This window comes from Nelusetta ayraudi, unplaced genomic scaffold (genome assembly GCF_046127955.1).
Source record: "Nelusetta ayraudi isolate G7.1 ecotype Tasmania unplaced genomic scaffold, CSIRO-AGI_Nayr_v1 ptg000031l, whole genome shotgun sequence".
Taxonomy (NCBI): domain Eukaryota; kingdom Metazoa; phylum Chordata; class Actinopteri; order Tetraodontiformes; family Monacanthidae; genus Nelusetta; species Nelusetta ayraudi.
In genome coordinates, this window is record NW_027466081.1 from 6,426,112 (window position 1) to 6,446,990 (window position 20,879).

At 43.0% G+C, this 20,879-nt stretch overlaps 1 protein-coding gene across 1 annotated transcript in view; it reads left to right on the forward strand.

Annotated features, from left to right (window-relative positions):
- Window positions 1–20,879, forward strand: part of klf5b (Kruppel like factor 5b) — a 36,777-nt gene that overhangs the window by 6,380 nt on the left and 9,518 nt on the right. The window lies entirely within an intron of this gene.

Consider the following 20,879-nt stretch of genomic DNA (forward strand, 5'->3'; position numbering starts at 1 on the left):
CACTAAAAGGAAATAATGCGTTTCCTGCTTTATTTACCAGCCTCACTTAACAAGTGTTCCTGTACAATTAGAATTGTTAATAGATCTGGAAACAAAAGGACTTTGAAGGTGGGAAAGTGCTGACATTATTTCACGGGGGGAAAACACTCCTGAGAAAAAAGATCTGCTGTAAATGTAGTTTCCTGGAACACAGGCGCACTGCAATGTTGGTCTCTCTCATTAGGATGCCATGCACAGGACATAAATCAAGGCCCGTAAAACATTTCATTGCCACACCACACTAAATTACACACTTGCTGCTTTGCCTGAACACTGATTGTGTTTAAACATTGTAATTTTTACTTTATTCCCATTAAATCTATGCACAGTTTTACAATCCATAAACACAGTATCTGTAATAAAACTTAATAAATGTCAGAATTTGCATTTGGAAAGGGGGAAAAAAAAAAGCCACACCGCGATTTTTTTTTTTTCGTTGCAAATATCAATCTATGAACCTTTCAACATTTCGTCAAACAAAATGCTAATTGTACCTTTAGGAATTTAAGAGACAGGCAACAAGAAATGAGATGCGATGTCCTTTGCTGGAATACATTAAGTGGGAGGCTGGAGCAAAGTGAAGGCAGACTGTTTATGCCATTACAAAAGACAATGACAGGACGGACATCTGTGTCTTAAGGTGTAATTCAACTGCAAAGCGTAAACACTTCTGACCCATGTTTAGTTGTCGGTATTATTTCCCCCTCTTCCTTCTGTTTAGGAGCAACGTGGCACAGATTGCTCAGATTTCATCTCTGAAATCTGTCTTATCCAGAATGCCAACACTCGAAAGACAGCATTTTCAGTCGCTCTTAATATTTCCGTGAATTCCATAACCAGCTTCTTTTTTTTTGAATAGAAAAGCAGGGGGTAGAAGGTTCAAGTGGTGGCTGCTCCAAGCATGCTCTCAAAAAACACGGTGGAGGAACAGGTAATTGAAGCGACTACTCGCTAAACACAAAAGGCTAAAGCGATTAGCATGGATGCCGACACAGCGGCAGTTTTATCGGAACTCAATGACATTTTCACATTAACAGAGCATAAAAAAACAGCAAGGCAAAGGCTTTCTTGGGCGTGCTATACTGTTTTACTTTACTCCCCAATGGCTTTGGATAAAACAGCCAATGTCCTGCAGTCACATATCTGATTAGTCCAAGAGAATGTGATATAGATAAGTCAGACAATGACCTTCCAAGTTTTGCCTACTCCTTTCAAAACTCTTTTTCTGCAGGGTTTTTATGGCCGATGGGACACATTTAATAAATCCATTCAGTATGCCAGGCTAGTTAAAAGACTAAGATACCCAGCACTGGTGTTTGTATTTAATAACTTGTGCCTTCCCGTCCCAGTTAATTTACATGAGTTTTACAACTGCACCAGCAATAACACCTGCAGATTAGATAACACAACATTAAAAATGAAAACCCCTGTCTTACAGAGAAGTGTAAACATTGGCCAATGCTGATGTGCAATCTTCCAACAACACTGATACACTGGCACTTGATGTCTTGGTACAATACCGCACGGATTAGCACCAAGACTAATTTGTCATTGTAGCATCCAAGTTTCAATGGATGTAGCAGTGAAGTGTGGCAGGGTAGCGCAGTGTGCCATAATATCACTCCGTTTGCAGTAGGTCACTGTGCTCCGCCGTCTTAATAAACTATGCATCCAACAACAATGATTATTCATGTCATTCTTCAAAGGTCCTTGAGAGGATTTTCGATGCAGCAGGATTCAACCTTTCGTATTAATTCAAGCTTGGCTAAGATCGTACCATCTGGGCCCTTGTACTTAATGATTAATGCCAAAGAGTTGATTCATATGTGCGACTGGAGTTTAATAAACAAGGATTTGGGAGTTAAATGGCACATACAAATGCTAGGGATGAACTCAGTCTACCTAATTTGTGTTCTTGGTAATAAAGCCCACTCATAATCATCTGCCAGATACACAAATGCAGGGATTTTGTGATTAACATAATGTGTTTCTTCCACAGAGGAAATAATCCTACGATTCTAAGACATCTTCAGACATATGTACATAAGATTCTTTATTTGGTCCAAATTAACTTATAACTAGAACAGCACGATTAACAGCAGCACAAAATAAATAATTACTGTTCAGCATGCTGCAGATTAAGCCTCATCAAAATTTGTCCCTTTAAGAAAAATATTGTTTACGCACAGCGTCATGGCTTTGCGAGCAAAATTAACTTCCTCAAATCCGGCCTCGCTAACATGATTCTCTTGGTCCATTTCAATGTCACTGTACTTGTAGCAGACATCTTGGGACAAAACTGCTGCTGATAGCTCTAAATCCACAACAAAGACATCACACAACAGTGACCTCTACAGGCGCAAGGAACACACTGACTGCAGCCCACCTCACTCTTGCTGCACGCCGTTACAAGCCTGCGAGTGCTTCAGACATTTCAGGTCATCAGAAAAGTGGAGGTGCCATGAAAATGATTCCATGCAACAAAGTAAAGGTCCTTTGCTACTGCTAACTAATGCTTCTTTTTTGGGGGGGGGATGGTTTTTCAGAAAACATTAAAACAAACAAAAAAAAAACAGGGTCAAATCATCTTGACATTTTGGGCTAAAAAAAAAGAAGATAATTTCCCTAAAAAAAAAAGAAAATAACTACCATTACTTGAGGAAGGTAATGATAAACAGTATAATCTACCTACCTGGATTAAACAAGAAAAAATATCAACCAGGACTCCTTTTTTATTTATATAGTGAAGCAAATTTGTAGTTTTAGTAACCGCTGTTGTGTTTTGTTTTGAGGGTTGTTGTTGTTGTTTTTTTTTTTTGCCTTAGTTTGTTTTTGTTTTGTTTTGATTTTTAAATGAATTCCTATGCCGGGCTTAATCAAGCAGGCGCTTAAGATGCAGAGGGACAAAGCAACGCGGACGGCAAACAGGTGAGGCTGCTGCATGTCAACAAGTAAGACTCCCTGCATCCCCACCGACCCCTCTGCTTTTAGCGGAGGGCAAAAGAACAGAGCTGAGCAGTGTCTTGAGTGGGAGGGTGCCAAGCCGCGCAGACCACAGCCAAGTGTAGGATCAAGGAGGAATGAATGATGCTTAGATAAGACACAAAGTAAAGAGGGCTGCAGACCAAACAGGAAAAACTTCGAGGGAAGAATGTATGGGGCGTCGCCTACCTACGCAGGAAAGTGTTTGCTTGTTTGTTTGTTGTTGTTGTTTTTTTTTCGTGTGCGTGTGTGAATGTTTTAGTATTTCTTTAAAGGACAGATGTCAGAGGTTCGGTTGAGTCACGAAATGGAAAAACCCACTGAGAAATTCCTGATCATTTTAAAATAACAGTAGTTTGATTGATTTCCCCGCAGTGCGGCCCCCAAGAAAGAAAGAATTTGAAATTTATTAGTTTAATTGAATATAATTTAGAGCCATTGTAAATGATGTTCTTTGAGATCATATCACTGTTTGCTTTATTACCAAAATACTGTGAGGAAATTCTAGAAGCACAATCTAATCACTCACTCCTCGACACGAGGGCCATGTGCCTGCGAAAACTTCGCAAAACCTGCTAAAAGTTGTCAGATATGGAGCCGACGGAGGAGGAAGCAAAAATATTTTCCTGCCATAAATTAACAGATCTGTTCATTAGGAATAAATTAGCTGCCGCCGAGCAGCAACAAATGTGTGTGATGCTTGGAGGTAAAACATGTTATTCTGCCGCTGATATTCTCATGGCACAATTGCAGACCTCAAAATGTAAAATTAGTAATTGAGAACAGGGCCAGAATGGGGGAAAGAAAGAAAGGAAGGAAGGGTAATCTGCCTCTTTTCCCACACAGGGGACCGAGAGAACACAGGCTATGTTGTACCCCCCTTTTCCTTTTTTTTACCCCAGTTCGCCTTTATGTATTCAAATTCACTTCAGCAGCATAAAATTCTCCCAAGAGACAGCATTGTCCTCCCCCCCCCCGCCCTTCCCTCGTCCCTTGGGCTTCCCGTTTCTCAGTAACATCTCTTCCACTCCACACAATTTAGCCCCTGCACCTAACAGCCTGAATTTGTGTCCGAGGGCCGTTCTTTTTAAAAGATCGGCCCTATTTGATGAAAATTAATTAAAGGGGCCTTTTAAAAAAAAGGTGCCGCTGATAGCGGAGAATGTTTGAATGGATTGTGCACATTACTTTTGTTCTTTTTCTCTCTCTCTCTCTTTCCTTTCTTAGTAGGGCAGTCTGAAACAAAAAATGCACTGAATGGCCTTTCACTCCTTTACCCCTGAATAATAATCTCTGTTGTGTTATTATGTGTGAAAATATGCACATTGTTCCTCCCCTCTCTTGTCATGCTGCATTCAGGAGATTTCAAATGGCAGATTTTGCACCGATGGCTGGCTCGCAATTGCAGTTACAAATGTACGAAGACTATGCCGCCATAATGACGCGGTCCAAATGCTTTAAAAGGCGCGTAGGTCTGCTCTAGTGAACTTGAATATGTGGTCCCTGGTGCATAAAGTAAGCATAAGGCCAACTCTATGGCAATGAGGCTTTACTGAATGAGATGAAAAGCCTAGGGCATTGCAGTTACTACGCTAACACACTGGAGGGAGAGCGGGGGGGGGGGGGGTGGGGGGGGTGGTGGGCGCGGAGAAACAACGCGGAGAAGCGGAGTCGGAGAAACGCTCGGAAAAGTGTGCGGATGTTAAACCCTGACAGGCCTCCACTGATGTGGTGATCACAAGTTACAGCGTTAAGGTGTTTAAGGCAAAGAAAAAAATAAATAGCTTTGCGGACAGCCCTCTCTGATACCGCGAGGAGGTCCGCCAGCGGCTCTCACCGCATAAAAATCATCACATGAAACACTTTTGTGGAATTGAATCTCAAGCATCACAATATTATCATATCTATTCACTGCTGGCGTGATGCAAATAGGCTCAATGGCATGCTTGCCTCTACAAAACTCTCCCACCGGGTTCTAATAAAACAGCACAATTTCCCGGCTCCCCTCTCTCTCCCTCCCTCGCTCCCTTTCCCTCGGAAACGTAGCCGTCTGCAGCCCTGTGATCTGCCACAGACAAAATGAGACGCAACAGCTACAACAGAACCGAGACGCAGCCGGTATTCCCCGCGCTCCTTGAATAGATAATGCTCTTCCTTCACATTCCTTTATTCTTTCAAAAAGAATGCATCAGAGGCCAAATATTAATTCTCCCCGTCATATGGAGGGGCTACGCAAGTGGCATACGAGGAATGGCTTTCGGAATGATTAAGGAAACACATAAAGGGTTTCGCGCTGCGCTTTGAACTTTCGCCGGAGTTGTGTGAACTCTCCACTTATTCCCCACTCTGCAGGAGACTTGATGTTAAAAGACAACATTAATGAAAGCTCTGTAACAGGTAGAGACAGAGGGATTAATGCAATCTAAACACAGCAAGCCTCTCAGAACTGGGCTGTGGCTGGCAGGTGAACGGGGAAACCACTTTCCCTGGCGTATCCCCTGTCCTTTCACCATGAATCTCCTTTAAAGAAATGCCAATAGATTTGATTGCCTAATTCTCTATTCCTTCCCAACCTCCCCGGGCCCGTGGAGATGCACGTGAGGTGGTGGTGGTGGTGGTGGTGGTGGTGGTGGTGGGGGGGGGATCACTTCAAGGAATGACATTGACTGGGGATGTGCTGACTTGCACCACTGTTTGTCTTTTGATGTTAGAGATCAAATCGATGTACACGGCGTTCGCGCCGCAACACGCAGGCAGATTAGCATTAGCCTGAAGGTGCCTGCTTGCCCTCAATCATTAGCGTTTACATCCGACTCCCTCAAATAATCGGGGGTTTACTCTCGGCTGTTGTGCACTTTGCTGTGAGCTGCAAAAAAAAACAACCAAAAAAAAAACGCACACGTGAAACCTTTGAATGCAGGGGGAATATGAGGCTGTGATAATGGTAGCAGCACACACATGAGCCATGGGCTCTGCCTGACACTGGCATTTGTTATTGGTGGCGAGGTGCATTATTTGTCACTGGTCCGGTGTGCAATGGTGCCTTCAAACGGAAAATACCACAATGAGATCTCCCGTGTGCTTAAGTCAGATGGATTGAACGCTCTTGAACACTGATAAAGGTTGATTTCAGGTTGTGCCAACACCACTGTGGCCAAACTAATGTAGAATAATTATCATATTTCGTCCTGTCAAAACCCGGGGCAAAGACATCTTTAACCCTCCAAAGTTTGCTTTTGCCTCGCCAGCAGGAAATTAGCATCGTGGCTGCGTCAATACATGGTTATATGTTGATTAATGCCATTTTGATACCCTCTGACGAATGCTCGTCCTAATCGTCTTAAACAAAACAAAAAAAAAAAATGTGTCGCCAAACTATTAAAGGGTGCAAGTTGGAGATTAAGACAGCATAAGGATGTCGGCGGTGCACTGCTGCCACATTTGAATTCATGCGGTTTGCCTGTAACTTCATGCTAATGATCAAAGTTGAGGAGGGGGGGGGATTCTCCTGAGTGCAAGTTATGAAGATGAGATGAGGAGAGAGAGGGAACGAGAGAGCGGGAGAGGGAGAGAGAGAGAGAGAGAGAGCAAGAGAGAGAAACTGCTTTGCTGCCCTGCTTTGAACACTTTTACACTTTCCAACAAGCTTTGTTTTTTAATTGGCTGAAATTAATCTTAGGGATGTAGATGCCTGATTTGCATTCATTAAAACCCAACCAAAAGAAGTCATGCTTAATTCCAATCAAATTTGCTTAATTATGCATGGCGAGATATTCCCAAATGAGCTGTGGATTTTTGTAAGACGCCCTTTTTTTGGTTTCCTATAGCAAATAAAATGTAATGAAGCTGTCTTTTTGTGTTCTCCAGAATGTTGAGGAGCACCTTGAGCCCAGGATAAAAAACAATATTACTGCTAAAGCAATTAAAGGAATCTGCATTTTTCATTGTTAATTGTGGATGTCAGCGTCATTAATTTTAATTTACGGCGGGCAATAAAATTAAGAATACTTTGTGCTGATGTTTTAAATCATGCCTGTGAAGGGGACACATAATGCAACTTAAATCTCAAGTAGATATTGATTGGGCTGGACGGTCTTTTCTATGAATCTTAAATAGGCAGAGGGTGGGAATCTGCTTGAGACTTCACTTTTACGAGTTAACTCGAGCACCAGATATCGCAAGTGCAACACGATTAAAGAAGTGTCAGCCTGTGTGCGCAGTGCGTGCACACGCGCTCACGCACACACACACACACACAGAGTTGAATGGTAAAAAGAATGTGTAATATAATCTGTCAATGAGTCATATCTTTTCTTATTCTTCTTTTTTTTTGGCGTAAATATCCAAATGAATTAAAACTGCACTTCACCTTTTTTCTGAGCCTGCTTTCAATATTACTTTTATGTTGACAGTGTAATAATTAGATGTCTGGCATTGTGAGCCTGTTTAAACAGACGGCGTCAAAGCTGAGTGCAGGGGTTTGAGGAGTGCAGCCGTACAGGACAAGGTCTTTGGGGGATGGCATTATGTGCTTTCTGCTCCAACACTTGATTTATAGCTTCATTTGGACCACGTTTGTAAGAAACACATCCTGCTGCTCGCGGAGGCTTTAGTGCATTGTAGTCTGAAAACAAAGGAAGAATAAAATTGATCTTTCTGGACACACACAAAATCAATGGATGGCCATTTCCTGTTCCATGGCATGTTAGTCCAACTGACTTGCTCAATCCTTGAACTTTCCCTCTGTCCTCCCTGCTGGAGAGGAAAGGTCTTCAGAGTTCAGTGGAAAGTTAAGATGATGTCATTTGGATTCTTTGGATCAGAGAATTTTGTTTTCGCTCTCTGCCTTGACTTTTCAAAGTAAGATATCGAATGGGCACCGGGTTCATCCGGCGTCTCCTCTGTGCTCCTACCATGTCCTACTTTGCTCAGGATGGCTGACAATTTCACCATTATATGCATTTGTCCTAGTTTTTCCACGTGTTACCGTGTCGGCTTTCCCCGATAATTCCCAGAACCAGCAAGTCATCTCTAAGAACTAAGGAGGAAACGGCTTTCATTCATTTATATATTTAAACCTTACAATGCACGCGTTGATTTATTTAAGCTCCACGCGCTTGAACATTATTCCAGAGGAAGTGTTTGTACCTGATACATTTTGTTCCCTTACAAGGTGATTGTGTTTCCAGCACGAAAAGACTCGACCGCGATGTTCAATTGTTCTCCTGGGCTGGCTACTAGCCAGCGGCTCCTTCTCGTCACATGGCGCTGGTGCACTATCAGCTCCCCTCTCCTCTTCCTGTCTGCTTTCCTGGCGGTGACTGAAGTAAGTCACTAATGCAACAATGACGGTGATTTCGCTGCGCTTATCGAAGCGAGTAAGTACTTAAGCAGCTGCTTTTGCTTTGATCCAATTTGCTTCCCGAATGCGTTCCTCCTGGCGCGCAGTAAACAGGCCGGCCCGGGTTGTCACCGGTTCAAAGCCAAGGCAAATAGTTCACATGCTTATTTGTGGCTCTTAGCAGTAGTCACTTCACTTCGGTGACAGGCCCCTCTCAATATGGGGTATATTTTCCAAGTATCAATTTGGACATTATGGCGATGGCTGTAATTTAATATTGCCCGCAGAGCACTGGGGGTTGAACGGAGGAGCTGTACGTTGAACGGCGCAACCTTTAACATCATTGTGCGCTCGAGTCATCCCCAAGGACGGGATGGATAAAAGATGATCAGTGAGAAAATTGATAGCACTGATTTAATAAACATCCCTGAAATGATCTCAGTGACCTGCGTGCAGCGCGGCACTCAGTCGTACTTCGCCTGGGTTAAAGAATCAAGTCCGATGATTCATTTGAGTGACTGGGGTAGTTGAGTTTGATGGATCATCCCTAAAAGCATCATTGCTAATCTTCGGCTACTCTTTTTTAGGTTATTCACAGATCAGTGGGTTTTCCGGCTAATCCCGGACCTGACGCTGCCTCTTGTCTGTGTACATGGTATTCATCATGCGCTGACAGGGAGAGTCCTTCAGACGACGACAAATAACCTTCAGAGAGGGGAGGCAGGCGAGCAGTAGGTGTGCAGTTATTTTGGATACATTTCACAGTGGAGTAGGAAAGCAGCATGGGGAGATGTATGGTGTCCTTGTTGGGCGCGGAGAGATGGAGCCCTCTCCGTTTCCTGGCATAATCATTCTGAGCCTCAGCCATGCCTTCGACAACTCAATCAGACAGCCCTCTACCTGTGAAGTGGCTGGGTTGATTTGATTGCCATTTTTATTGGATCCCGGTCACATAAATCAAACCAATGGGGACGGCTGTACAGACGTGACCACTCGTCATTCGCTAGTAGCCTTGGAAACATTGTTTCGGGGGCCGCGCGGCTGTCATCGGAGGTAAATCAGGGGCCTGAAGTTTCTCTCCTCCAACAGAGGAGCATGGAGTTAAATCATCTTGAAAATTGATGTCACTGTGCCCAAGTGTTTTCACCTATCCCTTAGATAGAGTCCCATCAACCGGTGACAATGTCAGCACTTTTACCCTTCTTTCAAAAAAAAAAAAAAAAGATGTTTCCTGTCCTCTGGCTTTGAGACATGTCGAGGCTGATACCAAGTGTTTGCATTTTTTTTTTCTTCACATTATGAATTACCGATCTTTTCTCACCCCGTCTTGCCCGTTGACTCAACTCACCAGATTAACTGGACCCACAGGACTACGAATCTACACAGATTTCATGCCCCAACATATTTTGATCACTGATTGCGTACACAGATAAAACATTAAAACTATAAACCATCCGAGTTGACAAAACCGAAGATTTGTCTCTGACCAGTCACGTACAAGGTCCGCTTTCGGTTGTGCCAACGCAATCTCTTACAGCTATCGGGTGAAGAACCATTTGTCTTATCGCGATGCCGGCATCCAAACAGATTCTGGGATTTGGACCAAAAGAATTCTAATTGACGAGACAAGTGAAATGACTTGCAATACGTCAGCGACGGAATGCTATGACGACTGCATGCCTGTACTTTACATGTTGAACGTTTCGAAAGTCGATATTTATATTGCAGGCACATTAAACTCCTGTGAATCTTGGAGTACTTCTGTGCTTGAAAAAGAGATTAAATGGGTTATGTTGTGTTTTGGGACGAGGACAGGGGCTATAAATTTTTTGTCTATTTTTGATGTTTATCCTACCTCAGTTCCACTCCGAACAGTTTTTGTCAGGTCATTTGTACTCTGAGGATAAAGTATCCAGTAAAATAAAGTAGGTCTCCACTCTTGTCTCCGTCTTTGAAACTTAATACATTGTTCATCACTAAGTGCTGTCTGTTGAGCTTTTTTCCCCCTCTTTCTCCAGTGTGAACTGATTAAGTCTATCATGTCCAGCAGCGCTTACAGTGGGAACATATTAGATTAAATACAGGTAGCTAATTTCCTCCTCTGCATGGATGAGTGGGAGTATGAATGAAAGTGATGTAAAATTAATTTAGACCTCTAAAATTTTGATCAAGCCAAGGCTATTTTGGTTCTCATGGTGACAAGTAATAGAAGGTTGTTGCTTTCTAACCTCACAATATTACCACGTTTGCCCCGTGGGCTTTCGGGATCAGGTTCATTCAGCATAAATATCACTTGATCTGTTAAACAAATTAGAAAAGAAAAAATAAAAGGCAATAAAACAGAGCCCAAGCTCAATTGAGATGTCCCTCCTAGCCATGTGTCAAGACTGAAGACATTAATGATACACGCAGGAGAGAAAATTACCATCTCGAATACGTCCGAACCAGTAAACTGGTAAACAAGCTGGCCGTTAGGAGTGGGGATGATTTAAATCAACAAGGGTGAACAGATATGGATACTCGGCGCATTAGTGTTAATAGGAATAGATTATGGAGGGATTTCGTGGAGTGACCTTCAGTGCACTAATTGAAATAGTATTCCGAGTCAGCAGTGGAGTAATCAACTTAAACACAGAATCATAAATCATCATGAATAGCGCTGTCACAACCAACCCATTAGCCTTGTGTTTTTTCCCGAGCAACCTCATGAAAATATCTGCCACACCGATCCGTGGGTTAATAGGAACAGAAATGGCATTTAGAGTCTATTTGGATCAAATGTACTGTGAGCTTGAAAGTAGAACTTTGCTAATTTGCAGGTAATGTGAATTGATGTAGTGGGGGGCTGAAGATAGTTCACGAGGCAACAAGTCGACACAATAACCCTGTTGAAAAATGTGAGCGCTTGGTAAAAGCCTCATCGAAAAAGTCTTATCTCTGTGCTCTGCACGCAGCCAAGTGACTCAGTGCGGGTGAGACATTTTTATCATCGTGCTAAGTTTAGCTGCGTTCTGCTTTTCCGGAACGATGCAGGGAGCAATTGTGTTATCACTGCACAGTAGAGAGTGCGATCCGTAAGCAGTGCATTAGGGATTCTAATAAAGACTCTTGATTAGAGTCTAATCCATACAATTTACCTTAATATACTCATTTTCGCTTCGTCACACATGTTCTGTTATTATAAAAAAGGAGTGAGTTGTCAAAGTTCACAACATCTGCATTAATATCAACAAGTGCGCCGGCTGTAAATAGCTTTTTAATTGTGACTAAAGCGAAGGAATTAGATTCTCAACAGTCGGTTAGTGTCAGTAAAATGTCTTTCACACAACAATACCCAGCAAACTTGTCAGAAATGCTGATAAGAGGGCCGATCCTCAGCGCTTACAAGGCATTAATCAAATAGCAGGTCTAATTAAAAGCGCTTTAAACAAAGCTTTTTTTCTAAATGTTGCTCAGGTATGGCAATAATTTTTGATCAGCCAAGCCTGGAAGACAAATAATTAGAACTGCCACAGCGGCCTGATGAGTGATGTCAGCATCTCCCAGTGACCTTCCCCTGCTAATTAATTTTCATTCCAGGGAAAAAAGACCCTGTTGTTGCACATTATTAATTGAGTTCATGAAAAGATGCACCTGATTAATTTTTGTTGATAATACTTGTCATTCTGGCCGCGGTTCGTAATCATTTTATGGGTTTTCATCTTAGTGTTTTTCAAAGTTGATCTAAGTCATCTTTACTGGAGATTAATTTGTCCAAAGTAGAACTGTCCTGTCCCGACAGACAGCAGGGCTTCAGTCTATCTCACTTAGATTTGGCGGGGGATTTTTGCTCTTTATCACTGTTGGTTTATTCCTTATCTATTTTAACACTGTGTGAGAGCAAGTGAGAGTGATCATACCAACAAATAATTAGGTTTTATTATCAAACCGCGTCAGGAGCGTATAAAAATGGCATCCGTAAATTAAAGTTTATAGACCAGAGTTATGACATCAAAATCTTTTAAGTCACAATCGAGTAAGCTTGTTACTGGCTATTTTGCAATAAAAAAAAAAGATGAATGGAAGCCACTGAAGAAACAGCCTGGAAAAACTAACAATAATGGAACAAATGAGAAAGCCGTTTCCCAGAATCTTATTGTTGGAACAATATTGTTTCAATGATGCAATCTGCTATACTTGCTATCCCTAAAATCACGGAAACTTTAAACCGTTGGTGAATCACTCCATCCTGCAAGCCCATTAAAATGAAGATTGTACTTGGGGAAAATATAAGACCTTATGGTGAAACTGAACATTAACCACAAATAGAAGTTGCAATTGTAATTCGGACTTTTGCACTATTGCCAAATGAATCAGTCATGTTTTGAATGTTACTTACAATGGCATCACATTCTGTTTTGTATTTCGAATGCGTTAAAAAAAAAAAGGTTTTATTAGAAATCAGAAAATCTTACTTAAATAAGTAATGTCTTGCCTTATGCTTTAGAATTGCTGCAGAGACAGTTTACCCTAAAATTAATTTTCACCAATTTTTCTCATCACATTATCAGCAGAGGCTTAGAGAATACTTTCCATTCCAAATAGCTTTAGTCAAAATATTCACGACAGCCTAGAGAGGAAATAGGTGTATGTTTGCTCTCACGAGCTAAGTTCAGGAAGCATGCAAAAGTACGCAGACTCAAAAGAGCGAACATGAGATCCTGTCTTGTAGATACAATGGATAACTTCGCTAAAGCACGGAATATTGTTGCCGTGTTTGTTATTTTATAGTTTTTATGTTTGAGTGCACAGATAAAACAAAAAATAACTCTCCCACTGAATGAAGAGACCACAGAGGTCAAATTCATTTTAGAATCTTTTGTGGCATTCATCTATTTGGTGGTAACTTTAAGCTCTTTCTTTAACATGAAGTATCTACAAATTCAAACACATTCATTTGGGCAATTAGTATGATAGGAAGACATTAGTGTGATAGGTAGATAATATCTCATACAGACCATAGAAGGAGTTAAAAAAACACGTTGGTTTGAAGTCACTGGATCACATGATGTGGAAGCTGCTGGAGAGAAAGAAAAGCACATCATTAAAATGTGGAACTTAAACAAAATACCTTAAAATCTGAAGCATTAATTGTTATAGAGGATTTTAGAATGCATTTGTGGTTCACATGATAAAATGAGCTGTGACTTATTTTCCCAGTGCATTAATATCGCCAAGAGAGTAAAAGTCAGTCACATTTATTTTAGAAGAAATGGCAAAGGCACAATTGAAATTTTAAAAACCTCGAAGCAAAGGTGTTTGTTATCTCGTCCAGTTCCAAGGACGTAACTAATAATAGAAATAACAATGAAGCGTACAGTCACCGAGGTCGAATTGGTTAAAATTGACAACGGTAAAAGTACAAATTCAATGGAAACACGTTATGTTCGCTCGTGCCCACACACACACACACACACACACACACCTGTCGCATGTTACCTGTCCTGACGCATTCCGTCGGCTGTGAAAAATCGAGTTTACCGGATGGCGCGTTAAAATAAATACAGTAACTTTAAATAGCTTCAACCGCAAGTACTATTTTTTTATGCTAAATTGCATGCGTTTAAAAAAAAACAAAAAAAACATTAATGTTTGTTTTTGCATGCTTTTATTTCATCTCAAAAAACCTTTACATGGTGATTTCTTTTTACCTTCACCTTTTTCATTACTTGAGGATACCTTCGCAGCCACAAGAGCCTGCTATTGTATGATAAGCTGTAGAGAGGTGACTGAAACCCCCATTTAGAATTAATAATACCAAAACCATCCTGCTTAATGAAAAAAAGTGTAATTCATCTAAAGAGGCTCAGAGTTGCCTTTGAAATGCGAGATGTCACTGAACTGGTTTAAACGCAGCCTTTAATGGATACACTGACAGTGATGCTGTATTGACTGTAGAAAATTATGTGAATAGCTTTGCTTGTCATTGCTGCAAAACTATTAATAGATTTGCAATTATGGTCGGCAAATCGTTTTTTGTTTTTTTTTTCTCCTGCAGTATTTGATATCCTCAGCACAATGAGGAGATGAATTAGGACTAATAAACAGGTCTCATGGTTCTGTTTCTAATTGGAGAATCATTATATCTCTTCTAGAGAGATGCCCACAGCTAAAGCCTTTTTACAGTGCTTCAACAGGACACAAAGGCCTTAATGAATACTCCTGTGACTTAGCACCGTCTCGCACAAAGGGGAAGCAAGAGTTCTGTTTTCATCTTACACATAGTCTCCCGTAATTGTTGGATCCAGGCGCAAGATCAACCTCGCCCCCTTCCCCCCCTTTTAAATCACAATAATTAGTTGTATTGAGGGTAAAGAGATAAAATATTGTTTGAAGATCCGTTAGAAACCTCGCAGTCGCATCGCGCTAAATTAGTTTCAAAGCAACTGTGCCCTGCTGAATAACCCTCCCACCCCCTTACCCACCCTCTCAACACCCCCAACCAAAAAAAAAAAAAAAAAAATCACAAATTGCTGGTGTAATTTCAAATGTTTTACAATGTTCTCACTCATCCCTTACCATTACGACGCAGCAACGGAAACAACGGACTGCAAATATAATGCATGCTCAGGGAATGTGCTGAAATCTCTGGGTGCCATTTGCTCCCATCAGTGTGGCTGATTGAGTCATTAGAGAGCTGCGGCGGCTCGGCTCTGGCTTCTCTCTCCTGTAAATGGCCCCGCTGGATGGGTGAACAACCTTCACGTGGCTCCGTGGCCCTCGCAGCACTTCACTAAAGCTAATAGGTCATAGCTGCAGAAATGGGTGACAAAAGCGCCAGTGTTAACAATGGATAATATGAGAATGGATTGCAGTTATCTAGTGCTTTCTCTGGCGCGCCATTTAAAGTGTTTGACATTGCATTGAGCAAATTTCAAGCGTATTGCAATTTTTTTTTTTTCCTCCGCCACCGCCCGCTACCTTTTGACGCAGTGGCAGCCAAACTTTTTCAGAATTTTTACACGGCTTGTACGCGCGCGACCTCCATGCTAATGTGGGCGACTCGTCTTTATCTGTTGGTGACCAATGTGATCACCCTCGGACGCAGGGAAAAACCAAAAGTGCTGAAATCGTCTAAATGACAGGCCCAAGGATCTGTGGATTTTTGCATATCACACCTCCTCTATGGCTTTAAGAAAACGGGTGAAAGAGGTCAGCTTAATATACATATAATTTGGGGTTACATTCAAAGTTTGGGTTTTAAGCTTCTTGATGAAAGGCAGCTATGAATAAATGTAATCTTTTCTCTCACATATCGTCATTTGCTGAGAGCGAGGGGGGAAAAAAAAGTCTTTGTGTGCGCTTCCACTATTAATATTCCTTATTACTCTTCCTTGAGGTTCATTGTCCCTGTGAAACGCCCGGCAATGATTGAGCAATGTCACAGATTTTTAGATATTTATTTACAGGAATGAAGTTAGCACTGATTTGCATTTCACAGAACGGTCACGCGGCCCTGCCCCGTTGCCATGAAGGAGCGGGGAAAAGTTCGGGCCACGCTGGCTGGAGAGGAACTTATTTGTTGAGCAAGGGGGAAAAAAAACACACGGCGACGAGGGCAGACTGTCAAAGGGCTGAGCGGCATTCATCTGCTAACCTGCTCAAGGTGTGCCTGGTTGATGTCCTCCTCCTTTGGTGGTGAACATATGTCCACAGCAGCTGTGCCACCATCAATAGGCGGTGATTGTGCGCGAGCTAACTGCATTCCTGGGAGCCCAGCCAAGTCTGGGCCGAGTGAGCTATCCCACTTTCTGAAAAGAGCCTCTGCATTCCATCTGATTTACATGTCTCACTCACCGCAGAACCAGCGGCCGTTCACTGTCCGGACCAACCGCTGACTTCCTGGTTTGATGAGGTCATCCTTTGGATGTGGTTCATTTATAAGCATTCGGGGCAGGTGCGCTACTGCGGTGACACACTTTCCAGAAGGTGCAGCTCTGGTTCTCCTGACGCCGTTACAAAAGACAAACGTTTGATACCCCGCAGATCAGTAAGCGGACAAAAACTATTATCCAAAAGAGCTGTATTTATATTGTTAACTCAAAAACACACAACTTTTTCAGAGAAAAAAGTTTTTACCTGTTTTGCGCCTGTAATGACAATTTTGTGTTGTCATCTTGAGATGAAGCTTAAAAACCTTGTGGTATAATATCCAAACCAAAGCATATGTCATACATTTGATAGATAGATAGATAGATAGATAGATAGATAGATAGATAGATAGATGGAAGTGCAAATGATGATGGGCAAGTATGAGCTGATGGTAGCACTTCCTTTTGTTCTACTTTTCCAGGGCTGAAAAAAACAAAACAAAATGAGCCTTTGTGCTCATTGAACGTCCTCAACAACACTGAGACACTTCTGTCACCACAACACGGCAAAATCAACAGTGCGCTTACATTCCTGGCCACCAGTATTTTGAAAATCCTGTCGTCATCCCCACTCGAGTGGACTTGCACACCTGCAGTTGTCATCAGACCCGCGGCTCAGGAAGCGCCGGGTCCGACAACGTGGTGGAAGCGTTATTTTTTCTTTTTTTGCCTTTCGAGACGATGTCACATTGCGAAAACAAACAATGGCTTGTCTGCGACGCTCCTCCGTTCCTATCACAGAGCTCCCCGGCCCGGGCGAGGAACAAGGTCAACAGAAGAGCCATGAATGGGACGGTGATCCCGAAATAACAATCGGCAAAGCATCACCCCTTCCCCCGCCGCCGCCCCCGCAAACCCCCCCCACCAACACCCCCCCCTCCCCCCCAGCCGCCAACCTCTTTTTAAACAACACAATCGCACAATCAAAGCCCCGCTGCCTTTTCCTTCATTGTTTAATTTCTGCCGGCTATCTTAGATATCTCTGCGGCTGTTCTTATCTTTGACCTTCAGCTTGTTGCTTTGTCGTCGCGCGACTCCCCCCCCGCCCCAACCCACCTCCATCCACCCACCCACCCACCTACCTGCTCCACCACCCTCCCCTCGCTGCCCCCCCCCCCCCCCCCCCCCGCACGCCTTCCCCTCTCCCCGCCGTCCAACGCCAGAGCGCCGCGACCTTCAGAGGGGTGTCATTACTCCCTGACCCATTTGACGATCCCCTCATGTGGAATGTGCATATGCCGAATCGCTGCGGATCGGCGCAGTATGGGGTGAGGTGAAGTACTTACAGAAATATGACTTGACACGCTTTATCAAATGGGGAAAGATGAAGACGAAACAGCTGCTGGTGCTGTCGTAAGCAATCTGGCCGTGATTGAATAAAAGTGTCAGGAAAAGGGCCGCTTGATGGTCTTTTGTTCTCCCCCATCCAGCTTGATGTTAGTTTGAGCTGTCAGGAGGGAATCACAGCTGGGTGATTTATCAATACTTGGAGTGACCTTGCAGCCACACCGCCGCGCGCCGGTGTGTGTGTGTGTGTGTGTGTGTGTGTGTGTGTGTGTGTGTGTGTGTTCGCGCGCGCTCGGGCGTGTGCGTATGTGTTGGCTCCGGCGTGTTTGTGCTTGTATCTGTGTGAGGCTCTCTGGGATGAAAAAGACACAAAGTGGAATATTTTCAAAATAGTTGGCACACGCAGACAAAGACTTGGCTTGACTTGGAACGAAACTCTGCCTTCTCTTAGACACAGTAAGTGGATTGTTCTGCCAACACGATAAGGGTATTTTTTTTTTTTTCAACATCAGAGCACTCAAAGTACCACCACCAGCGAAAGCTTTGGAGAAGTATGTCTCTTTTAACTAATGCTTCTTTTTGAACAGGTTTTTTTTTTTTTTTACCCCCCCCCCCAAATCCCTTTACTATTTTTTTTCCCCTCTAACCCGTCCGCACCGTCTCTTCACCTCCGAAGTTTCTTTGAGACGTACTTGGGCAGCCTGTTCTTTGCGGCAGCCATTGACTGTCTCTGTTGTGATTAAGCAGATGTTTTATTGCGGACTGGAACAGTCATTACTGCCATAAACCCATCTGTGGAATAGCTTTTTATGCAAATTTCCAAAGCATCTGCATAAATAAAGTTCTAATTAATACCTCTCTGGAAAACCTCGGCGCTCTTTGATTCCTAAGTGTTCTTAATTGTGAACAAGCAGGTAGAAAGAACAAATCAATGCTCCCAACACGATCGGCTGTTGTTTTTCCTGGAAACCGCATGTGTTTGTTTTCATAACGCCTTCAGTCAAACAGTAAATTATTAACAAATAAAAGATGTTGTGCATTTGAAAAAGAATATGGATTTTTAAAAGCACGTCGCTCAGCTTTTATTTAAAGATAAGTGGTATGTTCTCTGTTTAATTACATTTCGACAGTTGGGCAATTATTGACAAATCCTTGATTAAGAATGAGCTTATGGCAATTTCACTGCTGGAGAAACATTCCCGTAAAGATGCAGCGGGTAGCGTTTTCAGCTCTCTTTGTAGGCCGGTTACAAGGGAAATAAAATCTGCTGCTACCGGTTGATTGGGAACTACTGAAGAGTAAAGTTTTCCTGCGAATGCTCACGCCGCTTTATAGATCCCTTTGTTGTGAGGGTGCCAATGGAAGCTCATTAATTTCCCCAGGTTTTTAAATGGGAGAGCTGAACATGTGGCAAGAGTCGTCTTGCTGGGACCCTCAAGAGTTGCACCTCTGCCGTTGAAGCGGCGCCGTGCAGCGTAAAGTGTGCTTTTTGCGAAGTAATTAAAGATTTTCTTCTTTTTTTTTTGTCACACAAAATTCGCCTTGTCGCCAACAATAAGGCCATATTCTCTGACCACATTCTGCTGGTTTGATGCCGTAAAGATAATGAATAATTAATATTCATTCCTCATTGCCGGTAGCTATAATCTGTGCAAAGTGTGTCAGGGTAATGATTTGCACTTGCTGGGGGTACGGGCATTTTATTTATATATCCGTGGCGAAACTCGGCGAGCAAGACGGCGGAGATGCGTTCAGAGGGACCTCGAGTGTCCGCCAGTGCAAGAGAACACAGGGAAAAAGGGAGTTGTGTGCATAAAGGCAGACTTTGTGTAATGATTAAAGGAGGCATCTGAGCCATGAAGGACTGGGCGGGGCGGGGGGAGGATGGGGGGTTGCAGTCAATAAGGTCGGGAGGTAATGAAAAATACTTATATAAGTATCGTGGAATGAAGGCACTGTGTTTTCATGGTGCACATTTTCTCTCAAATTTCGTCGCAGTAAAAAAAAAATGCCTCTGTTTACAACAGTAGATGTAAATGTTATTTCCCAATTTTGCCTCATTCAGGCGGCACCGTCCCATTTTTGCACACATTATATACACAGTGTCACTTGAGCTGCCAATGAACACAACTATGGATGATATTGCATGCAAAACTGTCATGCTTTATTTATTGGCTAGATGGAAATGCACTTAAAATATCATTTTAAAAACTTGGCACGGCCAGTGTCTTGGTACAGTTCTCTGACTTCTCCCCTCAGTGTCTGCTCTGGCTGCGGGGGGGATGGGGGGGGGGGGGGGGGGGGAGAGAGAAAAGGAATGAAAAGACAAGTTGCAAACAGCGATCAAGGACGGTTTGTTTCCTTCTGGCGCAGGAATGCAGTGCCAAATGCAGAGTGGCGTCTCTTGTCGGCTGCAGCGGCCCAAATACAAACACGGGGCTGTGAGCTTCTCCTCGCCGCCTCTCATCAGCCTGCGAGATCTCGCAACTTTCAGCATAATGAATTTAGCGCGGATGCCTTCTCCACACAGTCCATCAGGGCCCTGCCATCTCGGAGATTAAATTATGTCCGTAAGCATTAAAGCTTTGATGCTGTATTTGGGCGGCACGAGCGCATCCATTTGCAAAATTCTATATAACAGAATTAAAAAGAGCGGGACACCTATGGAAAATGGCTTGGCACCTGCACTTAAACCCGGGCACTCCAAACAGTTTGCTGACTAATGCATTTCTAATCATTTCTGTGATCAATGTTAGCTACTGTGCAATAAGATTAATCAGCCATATGCAAAGCTAGGATCACCTTGAACAAGGAGCACAGGAAAGGGGGGGGCGGGGAAAGAAAAAAAAGTGAGATAAAAGGGCTGAGAGAACGTGTCCGCGGCTATTATGTGTGATAAGCACGCCGCGCCGAAATAAAGCGCACCTGCAGCATTCACATTCTTCATGCGGCTGGGTTCCTGCGCGCGTTTGCGCGCCATCACGCCGCCGCGCTCCCCCTCAGCTGTGCTTTGGCATCTGTGCGTGGCCATCTCACTGCTGAATAGCCGCCTGATTATTCCAAATCTGAGGGAATATTCAAACAAGGCCCGTAATGCATTCTTCCATATGATTCTCCAGAGCCGGGACAGCTGTTCAGCAGCTTTCAATGCCATGTTGAGAAAGGGACAGATTTCTCTGCTCAATTAATCGTCGCCCATTAAAAAGAAGTTTGACAAATGAAGCGGGGATGCAGTTTGTCTTAGAAAGGAGGCTTCACGAAATAACAAACCACCTCGCACGGGCTGATGGATAGACACAGTTTAACCGAAATCATTGGGA